Source organism: Dipodomys spectabilis, unplaced genomic scaffold, assembly GCF_019054845.1.
Source record: "Dipodomys spectabilis isolate Male_0828 unplaced genomic scaffold, ASM1905484v1 ptg000137l, whole genome shotgun sequence".
In the NCBI taxonomy this organism is placed as follows: Eukaryota; Metazoa; Chordata; class Mammalia; order Rodentia; family Heteromyidae; genus Dipodomys; species Dipodomys spectabilis.
The window spans coordinates 13,565,009-13,577,561 of record NW_024870814.1 but is presented as its reverse complement, the minus strand read 5'-3'; the positions used below and the strand labels follow the sequence as shown (position 1 = coordinate 13,577,561).

Sequence of the window (12,553 nt, the reverse complement as noted above, 5' to 3'; positions counted from 1 at the left end):
ATCCTCATATCCCAGACTGCTGAGTAGCTAGGATTACTGGCATAAACTACCAGTGCCCAACTTCCTTATGGATTTTTAATGCCTTATTTTCTCAAAAGCCATACTGTGTTAATGTCTCATGTTCTCAAAAGGGCTGTAGTACATCCATAGTTCCAGTACCAGTTTAATATTCCACATCAGATTCAAGATAAATCACTTTCAAGCTCCATCCCATTAAGCACCTGTTCCTTAGTCCTCTTACTTCTCTTTCTTATCACATGTGCCCAAATTTCTGTTATTGCCCAGAGATGAGAGGGGCTCACCTCTACTTTCTATACCTGCAGATCAGAACTCGTACCCTAAAGTAGCAAAGGAGAGAAAGGATAGCTGCTGTGAAGGTTGAGTAGCATTGTGAATCATTTTAAATATCTCTTTTTTCTGCATTAGTCTAGGTGTGAGAGGGAGGCACAGATATGTTTGGGAAGTAACTGAAGTGGTTGGAGTAAGCTAGGCATTCAGGATGACACTATGGCCACTTCTGATTTTTTAAATGGGATTGTTAGATGTGGCAGCTTAGAAAATGAGGTCTATTAATTTTAAGACCAATGACTTTCATTCATTGGATTTTGGAATCGGGTTGAAACAAGACTAAGGACAGGGTGGCACAGCACCAGGTACTGTGTTCTGATCTCCTCCCTGGGAGGATGCAGGTACTCTAATCAAGAAAGGATCAGAAATCTGGGGAATCCATGTGACCTGCGAATTCAGATCCCGTGAATGTATGTCTAACTGTTGTCCTGCGTTGCAATGGGTGTTTGAACAGGTTGTCTCAAGACCTGATTCTTTTCTAACATCTTAATGACCTTATAGATTGTCAAGAGCTTTTTAGAGACTCTGCAATCCCAGTGATATTTGTAAACATCTATTGACTGTACAGTTCATAAAGAAATTAGGACAGCATTAGAAATTTCTCTTTTAAGTCATTGTTCTATCTAGATCTCAACTTATATCTATTTACAATCTCTGGGGTTCAGAGTGGTACTTGGTGTATGATCATGGAGGAAAGGGTAATTTTGAACCCTTCCTAACCCAAGTTCATCCTGGATATTAAGTTTCAGTGAATACTTGTGAAAAGATCCAAACTCATTTTTCCATATTATGAGAATACAAAGTCTGAATGTGAAAGTGCATTGCCAGCCCAATTAAGTTACAAGAATGCTGTCTAAAAATTAAAAATGGATGGAGAATGGCTCATGTGGTAGAACACTTGTATAGGAGTCAGGAAGCTTTGACAAAATAAATATAGTCTCCAGTTTGTCACTTAATATATTAAACATACACATCCTGTTATTGGAAGAATCTGTATAGTTTAAAATGGCTTTGTTGTATGCTTTTCTTTCTGAATTTGCATTGAAAGCATATTGATTAAAAGAATATTGAAATAAAATAGACCACATTTCATAAGCTTTAGATTTATATAATTACACCTTGAAAAATTTTAAAACATATTATAGGTGATTGAGGGCTGTAATGAAATTTTTCCTCACAAGTTTGTGCCTTTGATTCTGCAAGATTGAGCCATGAAATTCTGTGTGTGTGTGGGGGGGGGTACCCGTTTAGTCCTCCCAGAGTCTGAAGTACTCTGAACCCAAGTTCAACACTGCTGATGTGGTGCTGGTCCTGGGTCCTTCTCTGTATAGGTCTTTGGCTCTGTGAGGATGACAATAGAAGGCCATTGTGTCAGAACTCATTTTTTCTAATAGGCGAATACTAATTACAAACAGATGGAACTGAGAATTGTGCTAAGATGTGAGGCCTCTTAATTACAACTTTTATATTCATAATTCTGAGCACACACTTGGGAGCTTGCATGAGCTTCTTGAAACACTAAATCCTCACTTTTCTGATATTATCTCATTTTTTCCTTGTTTCTGAGATCATGTTGCTCATGTATTTTTATGTTTCTTTTGAGCAAAAGTAGTAGATACCTTTTCTAACAAATGGAATTAAGTTGAAGAGGACAGACTTCCCAATAGAACTGGAACTTCTAATCTATGCTAGCTTGAAAGAGGCAGGGGTTAGGACATTTATAACGGTTGAACAAGACTATAGAAATATTTTGTCCTGTAAGCTGGATATTTGTGAAGTAAGAACTGAAAGTATCACTTAAACAGATGTGCTTGGAGAGGAAAGGAAGACCTTAACTTGCAGAAGATCAGTGGCCAGATAAATTGGATTGCAGATTCTTTAATACGTAAATTCAGAAAACTTCAAAAATTCCATTTTTATTTGAGGAGCTGCTTTAGTTTCAATGAAGAAACTGATTGAAAATAAACTATTTTATGGTTTAGTGAAGTGGAATGTCCAAAATAATTTATGGGCACTCCTCATATGTAACAATTGGTTTCAACTATTAAATCAGAGACTCAGAGCCATAGGTATTCAGCTGGAGCTAAGACCAGAATGCTAGATTGCAGAGAGAATTCTTCCTTTAGAATCTGGCTGCATCTGAGAGGCAATGTCAACAGGTAGAGGAACTAGGAGAAGCAGCTGGGGCAGGCCAGTATCTCACTTCTGCTTTCCTGGGAGGTTTTTATCATGGCTTATATCACTGTGGGAGGGTAATTAATATGGTGTTGACAGTAATAAGTGGCAAAATCTTCAGGCTGAAGGCTGCTGATGGTGAGAGAATAATCTGTCCCAGATCCACTGCCACTGAATCTGGATGGAACCCCAGAGGAAAAATGGTTGCATAAGAAATCAGAAGCTTTGGAGCATTGCCTGGTTTCTGCTGATACCAGGCTAAATAATTGCTAATACCCTGACTGGCTTTGCAGGAGATGGTGACTGTGTTTCCTAGAGATGCAGACAGGGAGGAAGGAGACTGGGTCATCTGGATGTCACATCTGGCACCTGGCATTGGAAACATAAAAGCAAATATCCACATTATTAGTCACGTTATTACAGGAGTTCCCTGAAGCCACAGGCATCACTGACCACACAGGGTGAGAGAAGCATCAGCCTTCCTTACCTGGGAGGCAGAGCAGCAGGAGCCCCAGGAGATGAGCAGTAGTCCTCATGTCCATGCTGTGTGCTGACTGGGACTGAATGCTGCACAGGTGTGAACAGCTTATTATGAAGTCATTGTGGCAGTAGGATGTGATCTAGGCAAATGCAAATCAGCAGGGCTGGGCAAAGATGGATATAGCTGCAAGGCTGGCTCATCTCAGGAAATCATCATAGGTCCATGGTGCCCATGTGTCTTAGTTTTAGACTAGAGAATATGATTCATTCAAACAGGCCAAGTCACAATCAGTCTGCTATCCTATGAGTAGATCTGTTGGTGCCTGCAGGGATGAGGACCTGCTTTTCCTGTGTGTCCTAATCTCAATTCTCTGTAATGACTCTAGAAAGGGATAAGATAAAGGCAAAATGAGTGTATTATATTCCATATATGGTGGAAGTGAAGATATAGAGAGAATAGAGTTTCTGGATATTTTAAACTTGTTTAATATCTTTATGCAGGAACATTATCACTGCCATAGCAAGAGAGATATAAGCTGTTTTTATGTCTCATACTATTCAAACACACACATATAAACATAAAAAAATGTGGAATCTCACTGGGCCCCAGAGGCCCACACCTGTAATCCTAGCTACTTAAGAGCCTGAGATCTGAGACTTGTGGTTCATAGCTAGTCTGGACCGGAAAGTCCGTGGAAATCCTATCTCCAATTAACCACTAGAAAACTGGAAGTGGCACTGTTGCTCATTTACTAGAGCACTAGCCTTGAGCTGAGGAACTCAGGCATAGCACCTAGGCCCAGAGTTCAAGTCTCTCGACCACCCCCCAATCCTCACAAAGGTGGAATCTCCTTAGGATCAAGTATAAGACTGAGGCAAACTTTCCCTTATTTGGCTTTACTAGATAAATTATGAAAACACTTAAAGCAAGGAAAGAATTATAACAATGGCCTATGTAAGCCATGTCCTGTGGTTTGATGTCTAGGGGGCTGAAACAAATGCTTGTTGCTACCAGAGAAGACCAAAATTACCTCAGTATTTGTGATATGCCACTATCTCCAGCTGGACTTTTTAATCTTGGACTTAAGGCCACATGTAATCAATGTACATGCAATGTTTAACAATCTTACGATGACATACAATAATTCAAAAAACAAGGCGATAATTTATCCAATATCTGCTTCCTCGCATGGAACACTAATAATTAAGAAGCATGTAGTCTCAAATGGAAGGTGGTCAGAACCAAATCATTGAGTAAGAGAAAGGACATTGAGACAATGGCTTTATATATCATGTTGTTTCTTTCTCATTGATCTACCAGTGTTGTGATATCTTCTCTGGGTCTTCAGGGTCTTCATTATGTTCTTACCCTTGCAAATAAATAGGATGATACCCAGACTCTTCCTTTCTGTCTGTGAATATTAGCAATCTCAAAGCTAGATCAGGTCAGAGAAGTTGTCTGTATCAGGTAGTGAGGAGAGCAAGGCAGACTAAGAGCTCATCCTCAAAACAAGAAAAATTGCTTTGATCCAGAGGCTTGTGAGAGTTTTTTTTTTACCTGTGAAGAGAATAAATTTCTATTATCTTGAGCTTCCACAGGCTGACTCTGGTGTTCCAGAGTTCTGCAGGTGAAGGGCCTGGAGAAATCACTGACTAAATATATCAAGAGCCTATTGTTACAAGGTTGCCAGCCCTACCACTAATGATCTTCACTGGATACTGGTGTGTAAATCCTGCCACCTGCTGGAAGGAATGGTCAAAATTAAGGCAGCATGGTTTGGTTTAAGTCAATGCCCAAGAGAAATCTAGGTATAGATAGTTTATGAAAAGACCGCATTGGGATATGATAAATCATACAGGATTCTAAATATCTACACAAAATCAGACCATAAGAGAATACTATTAGGAGAGAAACAATTAGGCTGAATGTCTACATGACTCTTCATATTTCTATATAATTGTATATATACATATATATCTAAATGAACTCAATGATACAGAACAAATGATCTGTCTATCTTTTAATTTTTGATGATTTTGTTTTCTTTATATATGGTGAATTCAAGTGTACATACTCAGGAGGGTTGAGGGAATACAGAATTGTATAGAATTCGAGGTAAAAATTGTGAATAGGGGCAGCAGTGGACCTCACTGGACATGGATGGAAATGAACTATACAACTTTATATTTTTCATAGATGGAAACATGAGGGCGGGACTGGGAGAGAGTGAGGGAACAGAAGAGATAGTACAAAATTATCTCATCATCCATTATCACTGTACTCATCTGATTCATATAATTATAATCCCTCTGTAATTCACCTTTATAATAACAATTAAATATGTTTTAAAAGATAAGTAGTACTTATAAAGCTTGTGGAAAACATGGAGAAAAACATAATGGATAGACACAATTTGCCAATGTGAAGATTAAATCAGTTACCAATGTATTAAAGATTTGACATGAGCAAATTTTCAAATAATTCTGAGAGATCAGGAAATAGATAAAGTCATAAAAATAAATTGCCATGAATTCAAAAAGAATAGATAACATTGGGAATGATGCCCACTGTGGGTGGTCATCAACTTAGGGAGTAATTCTTCACCTATTTTCATACACCTGCAAAATACATATACAAAAACATATATAGAGTCTATTAAGATGATATAGAATGTTGACTACAAGGTTTTAAAAAATTCAATCAGAGTGAAAATTATGATAAACACTATCATTACATCCAGGGAAATCCATTGTAGGTTGGATATATTGTTGGCCAAAAATGCATATAATGAAAGCTGGGTGCCAGTGGCTTGTATTACAATGGCCTGAATGATCTATAAATTTAGCTACTCAGGAGACTCAGATCTGATGATCATGGTTCAAAGCCATCCTGGACAGGAAAGTCTGTGAGACTCTTATTTCCAATAAACCACTCAGAAAACCAAAGTGACACTGTGGCTCAAATGGTAGAGAACTAGCCTTAAGCTGAACAGCAGAGGGAGAGCACCCAGGCCGAATCCAAGCCCCAAAAATGACAAAAAATGCATCTATTGCAAATATCCTGCAGAACCATTTTACGTAGTCAAGGTACCTTACATGCCTCTCTGAACACTTCCATTATTCTGCTGTTGGACAAATACAACTAACAAAAAGCCTATTTTTATAATCATTGTATATTTTACTGGAAACTGTCGCTTGGTACCCGTGATGGTATCAAGGAAGAGTATTAGTACTATGTATCAATCACCCATGGAAAGATAATCATTGAAAACATGAATCTAGATTGCTACTGAGCACACACTGCTTTGGAGACAGTGGAAAGGAAAAAAAATAACAATTATTAGTCCATTGGAATGTAAACCATTGTAAGTTGAAGATTACATATGTATAAGATGTGTGGACCTCCAAATTATTGAAAATTACCATAAAACATTTTAAATTAAAATTTAATGGTATAGATAATGAAGAAAAATAGTGTCAGAAAAAATACACATTAAAAATTATTAGTTTGCTTATTACATTTTCTATAAATAGAAAGGGATGTAAAGCTCATATTTTCCTCAATAGGTTAAATCATTTATCATTTTCTCATATTAATTTTTTCTGAAATTGACTAGTTGTCTCATTCTATTGGAGGTTGTCCTTAGTATCAAGTTAAATCAGCATCATCTTGCATTTTTTGTGGTTCTCCAATGGAGAGATAGACACTTGTCTATGTATTAACAGTTCCTATTAGTGAATAATGGTATTCCAACACTACAGGTGAATTTTGGGGATTGAAAAGTCATTTTATTTTCCAGGCCATGTAGAACTGTGTAGATACTTTTCTATCTGCACATGGGTACATAGGTTTCTATAGATGGAATGAGAGAGACATAAGCTTACATTAATACCTTTAATTCCATTTCCAAACCACAATTAATATCAATTGCCTTTCTGTAGAAATGAAAAACATTTATGAGTGAATATATTGACTCTAGTTATTTTAATGAATAATGCAAGGTTGATGTATGCTTCCATTGATAACCACTCCTAGTCTTCACCATCATATATATTTCCAATGTGGACAAGATCCACAAACACACACCCTTGCTTCTCTCTGCAATGTTTCTGTGGTCATCATTGTACATCTGCCCCACTGAAGGTAATTTCCCCTCTAGTCCTGGGTCTGATTTCCACACTGGGATCCCCTACTAACAGTGAATATTGCTGCTTATTCTTCTTAGTTAGAATCACTTTGCCAACAGTAACACTGCTCCCATGTGAGGATACATTTTGAACTCCAATATGGCCAAACTCCCCATAGGGAGACTTAATTTCACTCCCTTACATGCTTTTCTCCTCAACCTTGGGCCCCATTGCCTTAAATCCAGTCACTGTGAAATGTGATTTTTTAGGCATTAAAAGATTGGGACCTGATAGAATTTGTTGATTTTGACTCATAGTAAATTCAGGCGAATGAATGAACACTTGGTAGAAACAGGATGCCTGCAACTGAAGAAAATGGGATTTACAATGGGTAAAGAGTTGGGGGCCAGTGGCCTATTCCTAAAATTCTAGCTACACAGGAGGCTGAGATCTGAAGAGTCTCACCACAAACTCAACAACAAAAATAAAAGAGTATGTAGAGATCAGGCCAGTAATCTCTGGCATCCAGGAATGATCAGGCAAAGATACATAGAATTTTGAACATTGCCTCAGATGGGAAAGGACAGTATACTAAACTTTGGGATACAGAGAAATTATAAATGGAGCAAGGCAAATAATTATCCAGAGTTAATGGTATAAGGATGAATGGTCACGGTCTTTGTTATAAGTCAGAACACTCCTGCTTTTACATTGCACTAATTTCACACAAATATTATGATGGAATCAGAGCAAAGAGTAATCAATCATCTATGGTATCAGTAATACCTGTGGGAGAGGTGAAGAAAGTGTCAGAGGTTGCAATTTTGGGGATTATACTCTAACAAACAGGCCATTAAATAATGGAATGTAAGCAGGGACAACATGCAGTGGATCTTGAAGAGATCAAAATAGCAGCCTACCCACAGAAGCTTGATAAGTGCTGGTCTTCAGCATTCAGAGACAATCATGTTTTCTGTATTTGAAGCTGATCTACTCAAATAAGACTGACGATTCTTGGAGATACTGGGCCTATACGGAATTACTGAAGTAAGACAGACCTGCAAATGTGCTCAGCCCTGTCCAGGCTATGCTTATTTGCATATACCCAAAGCACAGTCCACTGACTTGAGGAATTCTTCACAGCCCAGTCATATCCTATGCTGGAGTTATTCTCTGTCAGCACACAACATGGACATGAGTTTCTCTGCTCAGCTCCTGGGGCTCCTGTTGCTCTGGCTTTCAGGTAAAAAAGAAAACACTGGAAATTTGTTAAGCACAGTGTGATGAATTCAATCTAGCATTCTAGGGAAGTTCTCCTACAACACGCTTATTAGTAAGGGTATTTATTTCCATGTTTCCTCTGTCAGGTGCCAGATGTGACATCCAGATGGCCCAGTCTCTGTCCTCCCTCTTTAATCTCCAGGAAAGAGAGAGAGTCACCATCTCTTGCCATACCATTCAAGCACTAGCAGCAGTTTATCCTGGAATCAGCAGAAACCAGGAAAGCTCCTAAGGTCCTGATCTACTTAACTGTCAGTTTAGAATAAGGTTGTCAGTTTAGGTTAAGTTACAATGGATCTAGGACAGAGTTCATTCTCACACTCAGCAGCCTGCCTAATACAGTCAACAAGCTTACAATACTTCTCCCAAAATGATACAAGTTATAACCTAAAACTCCCATCGAAGCAGAAGTGAGAGGCTGGTCTGCCCCAGCTGCTCCTGTTTACCTGCTGAGAGTTATTTCCTAGAAGCAGCCAGGCTCTGAAGGTCACTGAAAGGCTTGGGTACAAGGGCAAGAAAGGCTTTTCTGCATCCTAACTCTCTCCTTTTCTCTCAGCTCCAGAGGCATAGACATAATCCTGTCTGGTGGTATCCTTCAAAATTGAGGTTTTCACACATGAAGTTCAAGTGTTCTGACATCAGTTAGTATTCATACAGCAAAATGGGAGTCTCTGCAGATAAGCAAGATGTTCCAATGCAGTCAATTGTAGTCTACACTAGATCCATTATCTTGAAATTGGATATATGGAGCATGGGTTTGTATGAAGCTTCTTCAGAAACAAGGGCTCCTTAGAGAGTATAGCCTGGTTGACTCTGAGCTGTTCAGACTTGTTCTGGAAGAGATCATGAGATACATATCCTGGTTTAGTGATGATCTTCAGCATCCAGAGAGAAGCCTGTTGTCTGCTGACAAATCTCCACTCCTCTTATACAACTGAGATCTTTGGAGTTGTCCTGGAGTGGTGACAATAGAATGTTCTGTATGGCCTCTATTGTTGAAAATATAAAATTTGGTAGATGCGATGTATCTCAACTAGAAATTGATAATCTTTAAAGTGTTATTTCTTGCCAGGCACTGGTGACATATAGCTATAATTCTAGCTATATAGGTAGGGGCAGAGATATGGGGATCATACTTTGAAGCCAACTAAGTCAGGCAAGTCTGTGAAACTCTGAGCTCCAAATAAACCCCAAAATCTTTGAATAGAGCTTTGTCTCAAGTCTTCAAGCACTAGCCTTTAGTAAAAAAGCTCAAGAACAGTGCCCAAGCTCTAAGGTCAAGCCCCAAAACTGGCCTAAAAAAATAAGTACACTAAAATTTAAAAATAAAAATTTATTTTCACCCCTGTGACCAAAGTAGATAAACTTCATCAAGTTATATCATAAATGCAATGTGAGGGTTCATATTAAACATGTGGAAATGATCTAATGAGCAAGATATTCACTAAAGGTAAACAAATACAAAAAAATGTACATTCCTCAATAGATAAATCCTTCAGTAGTTATAACTGACCAGAAGCCATTGACATCATCTAGATTACTCTCAGCATGATCAAAATGGGAAATGAAGCCTGTACTTTACAGCTGTGATTATATACAAAATTCAAAAGCTCTGCTTATAGGGCTCTATACTTTGACCAAAGTGGCCATGATATTGAGGAATTTAGGATTAGGATTTTAGAAATTTAGGAATCTCTCTCAATTTCTGAAGTTATCTATACCCAAAGGAGCAGTTGTTGTTTTATTGTGAAAATACTGTACAGAGGGGTTACAATTACATGGGCAAGATAATGTGTACATTTCTTATCAAGAATTGTAGCCTCCCCCTTTGTTTCTCCTTCCCATCCCTTCCCATCCTCCCTTGCCCCCTCAAAGGAGCAGTTTTTAATAATATGTTTTTATTTTCTTTAGATCATTGTACAAAGAATTTGCCATTCCATAAAACAGTTTATGCATACAATACCTCTTCAATGTGATCCCTTTTAAAATTCTCACTCCTCTCATACCACACTTTCCTTCATGTTTGTTAACAATTTTATTTTTGGCTGGTCATGGGGCCTGAATTCTGGGTCCAAGTGCTGTCCCTCTGTTCTTCAGATCAAGGGAACACTCTCCCAATTCAGCCACAGTGCCACTCCAGCTTTTTCTGCTTATGTGGTGCTGAGAAATCGAATTCAGGGCCTCATCATGCAAGGGAAGTACTTTACCAGTGAGCTACTTTCCTAGCCCATGTTTGTGAATTTTTAAGTTATGTTTTGATATTTTTGCCATTACAACGAAGCAATTCATGCATACAATGCATCTTGAGATATGTCAGCCATTCTTCTACCTACAATTTCCCTTATTTTCTCAGTTCTGTGGCTGGCATATGTACTGCATTCTTACCTGCATTCTACTGATTTCCTCTAATTATTCTTCTACTTCTTTCCCCCTGATCTCAAACCCTCTTGCAAGTACATTTCCTAGCACTCATTTTTTTACACCTTGACATGATCTCAGAAAAGCAGTTTTAATATATATCAAAACATTTCTAACAGTTTCATAATTTTGCCTAACAAAGATGAAATAAAATAAGTAAAATTAATAATTTCCATACTTTGGGTGATTGTGTGTGTGTGTGTGTATGTGTGTGTGTGTTTTTGCATTCTAGTGATGGTACTTGAACTCAAGACCTGGGTACAGTCCCTGTGTTTTTGTGTTCAAAACTAATGTACTACCACTTGAGCCACAGCTCCACAACTAGTATTTTTGTTGACTAATTGGAGATAAAAATCTCATGGACTCTTTCCTGGGCTGGCTTTGAGCCATGATCCTCAGATCTCAGTCACTTCAGGGATTAAGAATTAGGGTTCTGAGATAGAATAAATAGCCAAACAATTCTAGGCAAGAAAGCAATGCTGATATAATCTCAATCCCAAGACTCAAGCTCTACTATGAGCTATACTAAAAAAAATCTTGGTACTAACACAAAAATAATATCAAAGATGAATAGAATAGACTGAAGACCTAGAAATAAAACCACCTATTTGATATGGTTTGATTTGGATTCAAAGTATACACTGAGAAAATGATAGCTTCTTCAATAAATGACTTTGAAAAAACTGAGGATCCATATGTAGGAAACTAAAACTCGATCCCTGTTTGTCAGTATGTACAAATATCAACTCATAGAGGATCAAAGACCTCAACATTAGACCTGAAAATCTGAAATTACTACAAGAGTAGGAGATATACTAGAACTCATCAACATAGGCAGAAAGTTAGAATAGAGTTTCAAAGGCATACCAGATAGGAGAGAAACTTGACAAATAGTATTGTATCAGACTAAAAAATTTCTGTATAGCAAAGGACATTGTTACTAAACTAGAAAGATAGCCAATCCATTATGAGGAGATCTTTACCAGTCATACATCAGGCAAAGCCTAACATCCAAATTACACAATGAACTTAAGAAACTATCCCCTCCCAAAACTAATGAATCAATTACTTAATGGGCAAAGAGCTAAGGATAGATGACTTAGAAGATGAGGTAAGAATGGCAAAGGAACACATAAGGAAATGCTCATCATCCCCGGACATAGAAGAAATGAAAAATAAAAACAACTCATAGTTTCCATCTCACTCCAGTAAGATTGGCCAACATTGTGAATTCAAATAACAAATGTTGGCCGGGATGTGGAGGAAAAGGAATCTTATTGCACTGTTGGTGGGAATGTAAACTGACACGATGACTCTGAAACAATCTGGAGGTTCCTCACAAAATGAAACAAAGATCTTCCTTGAAACCCAGCTATACCACTCCTCCACATCAACCCTGAACCTCGCTAGCCAGGCTACCACATAGACACTTGCACATCCATGTTCATTGCTACACTATTCAAAATAGCTAAGTTGTGGAAAGAGCTGAGATGCCTTACAATAGATGAACAGTTAAAATCTGTTACATATTCACAAAGGAATTGTACATAATCATTAGAAAAAATAAAATTATGTCATTTGCCTGGAAATGGATGGACCTAGGAAAAATCATGTTGTGTGGTATGCCAAGCTCAGGTAGAGAAGTAGTGCATGTTTTCTTTCATTAGAAGAGTCTACATCTAAAATATAGGTCTCTAGGCATGTACACAAAGTGAGACTAAAG

The 12,553-nt window shown here is 38.0% G+C and overlaps 1 pseudogene; it reads right to left on the bottom strand.

Moving 5' to 3' along the window:
* Positions 1-2,528: 2,528 nt before the first annotated feature.
* Positions 2,529-3,065, bottom strand: LOC122116705 (annotated as a pseudogene).
* Between the last annotated feature and the right edge of the window lie 9,488 nt (positions 3,066-12,553).